At 50.0% G+C, this 10,631-nt stretch overlaps 1 pseudogene; it reads left to right on the top strand.

The window, feature by feature from the left end:
* Positions 1-596: 596 nt before the first annotated feature.
* On the top strand, positions 597-803 carry LOC142286650 (U2 spliceosomal RNA; annotated as a pseudogene).
* Positions 804-10,631: the final 9,828 nt, after the last annotated feature.

Below are 10,631 nucleotides of genomic sequence, written 5' to 3' on the forward strand. Positions count from 1 at the left end.
AAGGCTGCGCTCACTTCCTAATGAAAGGGAGTGAGACGCATCTGGGAAGGGAAGGGAAAAGATTAGGGTTTGGGGATGATGAAAGGGCTTTCTACGGGCAAGGATGGCAAAGGGTGGCAGTGACGGAAAGTCAGGCAGCCTGTCCTGTCCTGTCCTGTCCGTCCGTCTTTTTGTATCATGAATTGGAAAGACTGCAAGGGGGAGGGGAGGTGCTTGTGTCCAAAAGGAGGAGTTATTCAGATTCATTGCAGTGGGCGGCGGCTGCAAAAAGCACCATTCTTCTTGTTTTTGCTCTGCAAAACAGCCTTTTCAAGGGTTGGCTTGGGTGACAAAATGTCTTCTGTAGGTGTGGGTTTGTCTCCCTCTCCCTAAGATGTGTCCGGTATAGGCCAGGGTGCCACTCAAGGCCGTAACCAATTCGGGTTATAGCTTCTCGGCCTTTTGGCTAAGATCAAGTGTAGTTTCGGAGGACGCTACCTTGGTCGGTACTGGAAGGTGCCTGGGATTGCACGTCTGCCGGCCTTGAGGAAGTGTGTGCGCCTTCTGGTGACACATAGCCCTCTTGTGCCTGGACGGTTCCCAGGCAACGGGAGGCGATCACCTTTGTTATTTTGAAGTCCTACTGATAAACAGAAAAAAAAAAAAATTAAATCTGTTCTTATCAGTTTAATATCTGATACGTCCCCTCTCTGGGGACCATATATTAAATGGATTTTTAGAACAAGGAGATGGAAAAAATCTTGCTCTGTCCACTCCACGCATTGACCTGGTATTGCAGTACCTCCAGGACCGGTGCACCCCTTCTTAACCCAGTTTCCAAAAGCAGAACTCAATTCACCTGATTCAAATGAGCCCCATTAGTGAATTGAAAGAAAGCAAAAACTTTATATGCACCTCAATTTGGCCAATTCACTTTTCACACTTTCACCCTTTTTTTTATCTTTCACACCTTTTACTTGCTTTATTGATGCAAAAAGCTGTGCCAAATAGCAAACTCATCTCCACTCAACTTGACCAACTCTGCTATGTCCCGTGCAGTATCTTATTCTCAGTCTTATCTAGATCATTTGCAATTGAATAGAATAGATCCCTTTTGGCTGCTTATGACTGTGTAAAATATGTAGTTTTACTGGGCTGGGATGAGAGAATCCATTGAAGCATGGTGTAGGGATTGTGGTTCCTGTGTGCTAAGAAGAGAGGCTGGCACCAGCCAGAAAGCCCCATTGCAGCCAATAATCACTTAATAACTTTTTCAACTTGTCATCATATGGGAGGCCTTCCATTCCTTGTAGTAGTCTAGTTGCCCACCTTTGAACTGACTCTAACTTCTGAATGTCCTTTTTAAAATGTGGAGCCCAAAACTGGTTCCCATATTCCAGATGTAGCCTTACAAGTGATTTATAGAGGTGTAACAATACGTTGGGATCACGGGATCTAATCTCCCTTTTTATACACCCTAAAATCTTGTCCCAAGCAGCATTCCATCAGCCTCTGGAAGGTTCCTGGCGCATTGCACAGCTCGAAGGGCATGCTTTTGAACTCGCAGAGACCCATAGGGGTGGCGAAGGCGGTCTTCTCCCGGTCTGCCTCAGCAACGGACACTTGCCAATAGTGACTAGTGAGATCAAGGGTAGAAAAATAATTTGCAGTTCTCAATGCAGCTAGCGATTCCTCAATACGGGGAGTGGTGCCGTCCTTCTTTTTTAACAGGATCAACAGAGCTGCCCAAAGGCTACAACTGTCACGGATAACCCCAGCCGCCTTCATGTTGCTCAACATGTCCTTGGTACACTGGCAATGTGAAGGTGGTATTGGCTTATAGCTCTCTTTGATGGGTGGGTGTGCACCTGTGGGGATGTGGTGTTGGACCCCTTTTATTCCCCCAAAATCTAGCGGGCTTCCCACCGGTAACCCGCTCCCCAGCTTGGATGGATGCTGAGGGAGCCCCTTTTGCCCGCAGGCTCTGGCCCTGGGAACTGTAGCCTTGGCGGTGACTGTGCTTCCCTCTACGGTGTGAGCTGTTGCCTTCAATCGGGTCTTGACTGCTGGGAAACCCTGGAGGTTCCCGTCGCTAACGGATTTGACCGGTTTTACGGCGACTCCTAGCCTGGTCGGGGTCCGTAGGCCCTGCCGGATGGTGCTGGCTTCTCTTCACTCCCCGATCTGGTACCGGCGGGCCACCGCCCATCCCCGGTCCGTACGGTTCACTCCAATCAGCCTCTCCTGCAGAAGGTCACCACCGTCTGCCAACCTTGCTGAGTGCCCGGGCCACACACCCGGACACGGTCAGTCTCCTCTCCTCTTCACTTCTCTAACTCCAAAACTGATCTCTAATCTGACTCCTTTTCCCGCCTCCAGGACTGTGAACTCCTCGGTGGGTGGGATCAACCGCCTGGCCCACCCCCTGGTGTGGACATCAGCCCCTGGAGGAAGGCAACTAGGATTTGTGTTTAGCTTCGGTGTGCCTAGCCGGAGTGTAGAGTGTGTTGGTGTAGTACCTGTGACGACCTGGCTTGTCCAGGGCGCCACATTCCCCTATAGTAAAATGCAGACCGTCCGCGGGCTGCCCGTCCATCACCGGTTTTATTTTCACAACTGAAAAAGAATAAAACGGTAAAACATGTAAAAGCATCATAAACATTTTACAACGGTACAGCTTCCGCTCTTCTCCCACCCAAACAACCTGGCCCTGATGCTGCCCCTAAGAAGCGGGCAGCACCCCTTGACCCCAGTCCAGCACCAAGTTGCCCGAGCGGGTTCTGTCTCTTTCAGGGGGCCCACGTCCAAGGGGACCCCTGAACCCCCGGAGGATCGCCACCGGTTACGGTAGTGGCGGGCCTAGGCCATCCCTTTCCTCCAGGCCCATCCTCCCAAATCAGCCTCTCCGGAGGCGGTAACGGTGTCAAGCCAACAAACATTTTTATTTACATTGCACTAAGTTTGTGGTTGCCCTGCAAGTTCTCGGGCTTGTCCGTAAGCAGTTCCTTACGCAATGGTTGCACAGTCCCTACGGGGACAACAGTTGCCGGCAACGGCCGGTTTAATCACGGTTCAATCAGGTAAACTTCTTTGGTTGATCATCTTTACTTATCATTTAAAACTTTCAAACTGGTACACTCAACACATAAAGCCCCCCCCTTTTAAAGAGTAGTTTCCCTGTACCTAAGTGGGGGTCTACCTAGGTTGGGGCGAGTGGACCTTCGGGGTCCGGTGTCAGTGGTGACAGGCAGTGGGGCAGAGGGAACAGTCAGTTCCTCCTCCCTGCTATCATGTGGGGCAGGCGGAGGCGTAGGGGAGCTGGGTACAGGTACATCCCTGGGCACTGGCTCGCGGTTAACCGTTTCCATCATTTCTTCATCCACGGGTTGTGGGAACAGTATCACTGGAAGGATCACCGCACCGTTCTGTGTAGGCCAGTCTGCTGGAAAATCACCCATCATGGTGTGGATTACCTCTTTTTCCTTCTCCACTGGACTGGGAACTGGAGCCTCATCCGCTACTCTCAATGCTGGTGGGCACTTCTTCAGGTGGTCTCGGGAAACCGTGGTCAAAGTCCCCCCCTGGTCACGGCTGATCTGGTAGGCCTTCCCATTCTCCCATCCTGTGGGCTGGACTACATACGGGGTTTTTTCCCATTGATCATCCAGCTTGTGGGCCCTTCTTTTCCGCTTCAGCACTACATCCCCAGGTTTGAAGGAACCGGCAGGCGCCTTCTTGTTGAAGCACTGCTCCTGTTGTCCCCGACTCCGGCACAAGTTCTTTTCAACATACTCCTGGACCTGTCGGTACTGTGTCCTCCGCCGAGTGTCCCATTCAGCTGTCGACAGGAGTGCTTCTGAAGCTTCCAAGCCCATTTCCAGATCCACTGGTAGCCGGCCGGGACGAGCTCTAATCAGGTATGCTGGAGTGCATTTCGTAGAGCTGGAAGGGATGTTGTTGTACATATCGACCAGGTCAGGTAGCTTCTCCAGCCACAGGTTCCGCTCTTCCAGTGGTAACGTCTTGAGGAGGCCCAGGACCAAGTGGTTCATCTTTTCACAAATGCCATTGGTTTGGGCGTGGTAAGGCGTGGTCCGGATTTTCTTGCAGCCGTACAACTGGCAGAATTCCTGGAATACCTCTGCTTCAAAGGCCGGACCCTGGTCGGTAAGCACCCTCTCCGGGTACCAATGCGGTCAACAGAAATAAGCCTGGAAAGCCTTAGCAGCGGTGCGGCCGGTTAAGTCCTTAACTGGGACAACCACCAGGAACCTCGAGTAGTGGTCTACGATGGTCAGAGCGTAGGTGTACCCACTTCGGCTGGGGGTGAGCTTTACATGGTCAAGGGCAACCAGCTCCAGCGGTTGGTGTGTAATGATCGGGTGTAGGGGTGCCTTCTGGCTGGCCTCGTCCTTCCTTCTCAATGCGCAAGGGCCACATTCTCGGCACCAGGCCTCCACAGATTCCCGCATTCCACTCCAATAGAACCGCTCTCTTAACAACATCTCTAGCTTCTTCCACCCGAAGTGCACTGCACCATCATGGTATGCTTGCAGGACGGTGGGCACGTTAGCCTGGGGAATCACCAGCTGGCGGATCTTCTCGTGAGTCTTTGGATTAATCAGCTCGCGATACAACTTCCCCTGGTGTAGGTATAGCCGGGTCCGTTCTTGCCACAGACGTTGGGCTTCGGCAGGGGCAGCAGGGTCTATCCCAGCAGAACCCTGTTCCACTAGAGTCTTGACCAGGCGGACAGCAGGTGCCTGGTCCTGAGCTTCCTGCCAGTCCTGTCGGGGCAGCGGATCCAGGTTCACCCGTTGTTGGTAGACGTGCACCTTCTCAGTGAATGGCCGGTGAAATGCAGGCAACTCGATCTCTTCGAGGTCATCATCCTCTGGCCCCTCTTCCGACAGGTGGGGCATCCGGGAGAGTGCATTGGCATTGACGTTGGTACGGCCGGCCCGGTACTTGATGGTGAAATCGTAGTTGGCTAACCTGGTCACCCACCGCTGCTCCAACGCGCCCAGCTTGGCCGTATCTAGATGGGTCAGCAGGTTATTGTCTGTGTACGCGGTGAACTTGGCTGCTGCCAGGTAATGGCGGAACCGCTCGGTGATAGCCCACACCAGTGCCAAGAGCTCAAGCTTGAAGGAGATGTAGTTCTCAGGGTTCCTCTCAGTCGGTCGGAGTTTTCGGCTAGCATAAGCTATTACCTTTTCCCTTCTGTCTTGGACCTGGGATAGAACAGCCCCCAAGCCCACATTGCTGGCGTCGGTGTAGAGGATGAATGGGCGGCTGTAGTCAGGGTACGCTAGGATTTCCTCTCCGGTCAGGGCTGTTCTCAGCTGGCGGAAGGATTCCTCATGCTTTTCTTCCCACACCAATGGGGCTACTAGGGATCTACCACCCTTGGTCTGTCCTACGAGGAGGTCTTGCATGGGGGCAGCCATCTTTGTGTACCCCTTAATGAAGCGACGGTAATATTTCACCAGGCCCAGAAACTGCCTCACTTCCCTCACTGTGGTCGGTCTCGGCCAGTCATCATAGTATCATAGTTTTAAGGTTGAAGGGAGACTCTAAGTCCATCTAGTTCAACCCGTAGCCTAACATGTTGATCCAGAGGAAGGCAAAAAAACCCAATGTGGCAAACAAGTTCCAATGGGGAAAAAATTTCCTTCCTGACTCCACATCCAGCAATCAGACTAGTTCCCTGGATCAATACCCTGTCATAAAATCTAATATACATAACTGGTTATATTAAATTTTTCAAGAAAGGCATCCAGGCTCTGCTTAAATGTTAGTAGTGAATCACTCATTACAACATCATGCGGCAGAGAATTCCATAGTCTCACTGCTCGTACAGTAAAGAATCCTCGTCTGTGATTATAATAATAATAATAATAATTTTATTCATTTATATAGCGCTATTAATTCCATAGCACTTTACATACATTGGCAACACTGTCCCCATTGGGGCTCACAATCTAGAGTCCCTATCTGTATGTCTTTGGAGTGTGGGAGGAAACCGGAGTACCCGGAGGAAACCCACGCAAACACGGGGAGAACATACAAACTCCTTGCAGATAGTGTCCTTGGTGGGATTATGATTAAACCTTCTTTCCTCAAGACGTAGCGGATGCCCCCGTGTTCCAGTCGCAGGCCTAGGTGTAAATAGATCTTTGGAAAGGTCTCTGTACTGTCCCCTCATATATTTATATATTGTGATTAGATCTCCCCTAAGCCTTCGTTTTTCCAGACTAAATAACCCCAAGTTTAATAACCTGTCTTCGTATTGCATCCCCCCCATTCCTCTAATAATCTTGGTCGCTCTTCTTTGCACCCTCTCCAGTTCAGCTATGTCCTTCTTATATATCGGTGACCAGAATTGTACACAGTATTCTACGTGCGGTCGCACTAGTGACTTGTACAGAGGTAGAACTATATTTTTTTCATGAACACTTATACCTCTTTTAATACATCCCATTATTTTATTAGCCCTGGCAGCAGCTGCCTGACACTGTCCACTAAAGTGAAGTTTACCATCCACCCATACACCCAAGTCTTTTTCTGTGTCTGTTTTACCCAGTGTTCTACAATTAAGTACATAATCATAAATGTTATTTCCTCTACCCAAGTGCATGACCTTACATTTATCTACATTAAACTTCAATTGCCACTTCTCAGCCCAATCCTCCAATTTACATAAATCTCCCTGTAATATAAAATTATCCTCCTCTGTATTGATTACCCTGCAGAGTTTAGTATCATCTGCAAATATTGAAATTCTACTCCGCATGCCCCCAACAAGGTCATTTATAAATATGTTGAAAAGAAGCGGGCCCAATACTGACCCCTGTGGTACACCACTATGAACTGAGACCCAGTCCGAGTACGTACCATTAATAACCACCCTTTGTTTCCTATCACTGAGCCAGTTTTTAACCCAGTTACACATATTTTCCCCTATCCCCATTATTCTCATTTTATGTACCTTTTATGTACCTTATGTAGTCTTGGATGGCGGTGATCTTCTCGGGGTTGGGGGCGACACCTTCCGCACCAACCACATGTCCTAGGTACTGCACTCTGGGTTTCAGCAGATGACACTTTGAGGGCTTCAACTTCATCCCATACTTGGCAAGGGACGCGAACACCTCGGCTAGGTGCTCCAGGTGGGCTTCATACGTCTGTGAGTACACAATCACATCATCCAAGTACAGCAAAACGGTCCCATAGGCAGTCTTCTCTCGGTCTCCCAAGATACTCGTGTACTCGGCCCGAGCACCGAGCCCAATGTTATCCTATGGGAGACCCGAGTATTTTTGTGAAATGACCACCGGCAGCATGTAGAAACCCTAAAAATGGCACAAAAGTCTCCGAAGAGTGCTCAAATGACATGGCAACAGCATGGGGAAGACCCCTTGAAGCATTTATCACTCAAAAGTCACAGCTGTGAATAATTTTGTCCGCGTTTTACGCCATTTTTACGGACTCACCAGAAAACCTTCCAAAATGACACCAAAATGATTTTTCATAGCGGAAATGTTAAGGGCACATACCCAATAGTGAGATAGAGCTAATGTATGTTACTTTTTGAGATCAATACATGAAAGATTTTACGTAAAACATTGTGTGGCACTCCGATGTCCCTGAGAAGAGACGTACATAAAGGCCTCTGAGTCTAATGTGCCCATTTTGAGGAACTGAGTCTTTGTAGTATTTTCCTTTGCCAGGGCAGTCCAAAATTGTGAGGTTCACCAATGCCCCTGCATGCAGACGTGCATGATGGCCTGTAAACCTGAAGTGCCCATTGTAAGGAAGTGGGTCTATTGTAGTATAGCCCTTAGGCAGGGCAGCCAAAAATTGGGAGGCTCCACGTTGTCCCTGGATAGAGACGTGCATGAGGGCCTCAAAACATTAAGTGTCCAGTGTCAGGAAGTGGGTGTATTATAGTATAGCCCTTAGGCAGGGAAGCCAAAAATTGGGAGGCTCCACGTTGTCCCTGGATAGAGACGTGCATGAGGGCCTGTAAACCTGAAGTGCCCATTGGAAGGAAGTGGGTCTTTTGTAGTATAGCCCTTTGGCAGGGCAGCCAAAAATTGGGAGGCTCCACGTTGTCCCTGGATAGAGACGTGCATGAGGGCTTGTAAACCTGAAGTGCCCATTGGAAGGAAGTGGGTCTTTTGTAGTATAGCCCTTTGGCAGGGCAGCCAAAAATTGGGAGGCTCCACGTTGTCCCTGGATAGAGACATGCATGAGGGCCTCAAAACATTAAGTATCCATTGTCAGGAAGTGGGTGTATTATAGTATAGCCCTTAGGCAGGGCAGCCAAAAATTGGGAGGCTCCACGTTGTCCCTGGATAGAGACGTGCATGAGGGCCTGTAAACCTGAAGTGCCCATTGGAAGGAAGTGGGTCTTTTGTAGTATAGCCCTTTGGCAGGGCAGCCAAAAATTGGGAGGCTCCACGTTGTCCCTGGATAGAGACGTGCATGAGGGCCTCAAAACATTAAGTGTCCATTGTCAGGAAGTGGGTGTATTATAGTATAGCCCTTTGGCAGGGCAGCCAAAAATTGGGAGGCTCCACGTTGTCCCTAGATAGAGACGTGCATGAGGGCCTCAAAACATTAAGTGTCCATTGTCAGGAAGTGGGTGTATTATAGTATAGCCCTTAGGCAGGGCAGCCAAAAATTGGGAGGCTCCACGTTGTCCCTGGATAGAGACGTGCATGAGGGCCTCAAAACATTAAGTGTCCATTGTCAGGAAGTGGGTCTTTTGTAGTATAGCCCTTTGGCAGGGCAGCCAAAAATTGGGAGGCTCCACGTTGTCCCTGGATAGAGACGTGCATGAGGGCCTCAAAACATTAAGTGTCCATTGTCAGGAAGTGGGTCTTTTGTAGTATAGCCCTTTGGCAGGGCAGCCAAAAATTGGGAGGCTCCACGTTGTCCCTGGATAGAGACGTGCATGAGGGCCTCAAAACATTAAGTGTCCATTGTCAGGAAGTGGGTGTATTATAGTATAGCCCTTTGGCAGGGCAGCCAAAAATTGGGAGGCTCCACGTTGTCCCTGCATAGAGACGTGCATGAGGGCCTCAAAACATTGTTCCCATTGCAAAGGAGCGGGTCTCCTGTCGTTGTAATGTCCATTCTGCAAAGAATGGGCGAAAAAATTTACCACTGGGGGTATACCTGAAACAAAGGCCTAACTCTTGTAACGGTCATCATGGTGGCGCATGAGGAGAAGGAGGAGCAGTCCAGCGATTATCCAAAGTCCAGAAGTGTGTACCCATGGGTGACTGGAGGTACATGGCAAATTCCCGTTACAAACTTTAAATTCCGCTCTCATTTGCTGGTGGTGTGGTGAAGTCTGGCCCAATCCAACCCTTGTTCATCTTGATCAGAGTCAGCCTGTCAGCATTTTCAGTTGACAGGCGGGTGCGTTTATCTGTAATGATTCCACCTGCGGCACTAAAAACACGCTCTGACAAAACGCTAGCGGCAGGGCAGGCCAGGACTTCCAAGGCGTAGAGAGCCAATTCATGCCACGTGTCCACCTTGGATACCCAATAATTGTAAGGCACAGAGGAATGTCGGAGTACAGTTGTTCGATCTGCAAGGTACTCCTTGAGCATCTGGGCAAACTTAGGATTTCTTGTGGCACTACCCCGCACCTCAGGGGCTGTGGTACGTGAGGGGCTGAGAAAACTGTCCCACATCTTAAAGACTGTTCCCCTACCTCTGGCGGATTGGACTTGTGCCTCTCTCGGCTGTACGCCTTGGTTGTCCACTGATTCCTGACCTATGCCGCTAGCGTTTTGTGAGGGGAATGCTTTGCCTACTTCCGTGACTATGGCCTTCCGGAACTGCTGCATTTTGGTTGACCTCTCCGCCTCGGGAATAAGAGACATAAAGTTCTCCTTGTAGCGTGGGTCTAACAGTGTTACCAACCAGTAATGATTGTCGGCCAAGATGTTCTTAACGCGAGGGTCACGAGACAGGCAGCTTACCATAAAGTCAGCCATGTGCGCCAGACTCTTAACAGCCAGGACTTCAGTAGCCTGACCAACACGTTGACTGAACATGCTGTCCTCCTCCTCCTCCTCCTCCTCCTCCTCATCTACCCTGTCCTCTGGCCAGCCACGCTGAACCGAGGATATGACTGGTGTGCATGTCATATCCTCAATTTGGCCGGAGATTTGCTCCATGTCTTCATCCTCCTCCTCGTCATAGTCCTCCACTGCATGTTGTGATGAGACGAGGCTGGGCTGTGTGTTATCACCCACACCCACTACTGTTTCTTGCTGCAACTCATCGCGCTCCGCTTGCAATGCATCATGTTTGGTTTTGAGCAGAGACCGTTTTAGAAGGCAGAGTAGCGGTATGGTGACGCTAATAATGGCGTCATCACCACTCACCATCTTGGTGGAGTCCTCAAAGTTTTGGAGGATGGTACATAGGTCGGACATCCATCTCCACTCCTCAGGTGTTATGTGTGGAGTTTGACCCATTTCCCGACGGCTTAGGTGATGCAGGTACTCAACAACTGCCCTCTTCTGCTCACATATCCTGACCAACATGTGCAGAGTTGAATTCCAACGCGTGGGGACATCACACACCAGTCTGTGAGCCGGAAGATGCAAACTGCGCTGAAAGCC

Source organism: Anomaloglossus baeobatrachus, unplaced genomic scaffold, assembly GCF_048569485.1.
Source record: "Anomaloglossus baeobatrachus isolate aAnoBae1 unplaced genomic scaffold, aAnoBae1.hap1 Scaffold_690, whole genome shotgun sequence".
Taxonomy (NCBI): Eukaryota; Metazoa; Chordata; class Amphibia; order Anura; family Aromobatidae; genus Anomaloglossus; species Anomaloglossus baeobatrachus.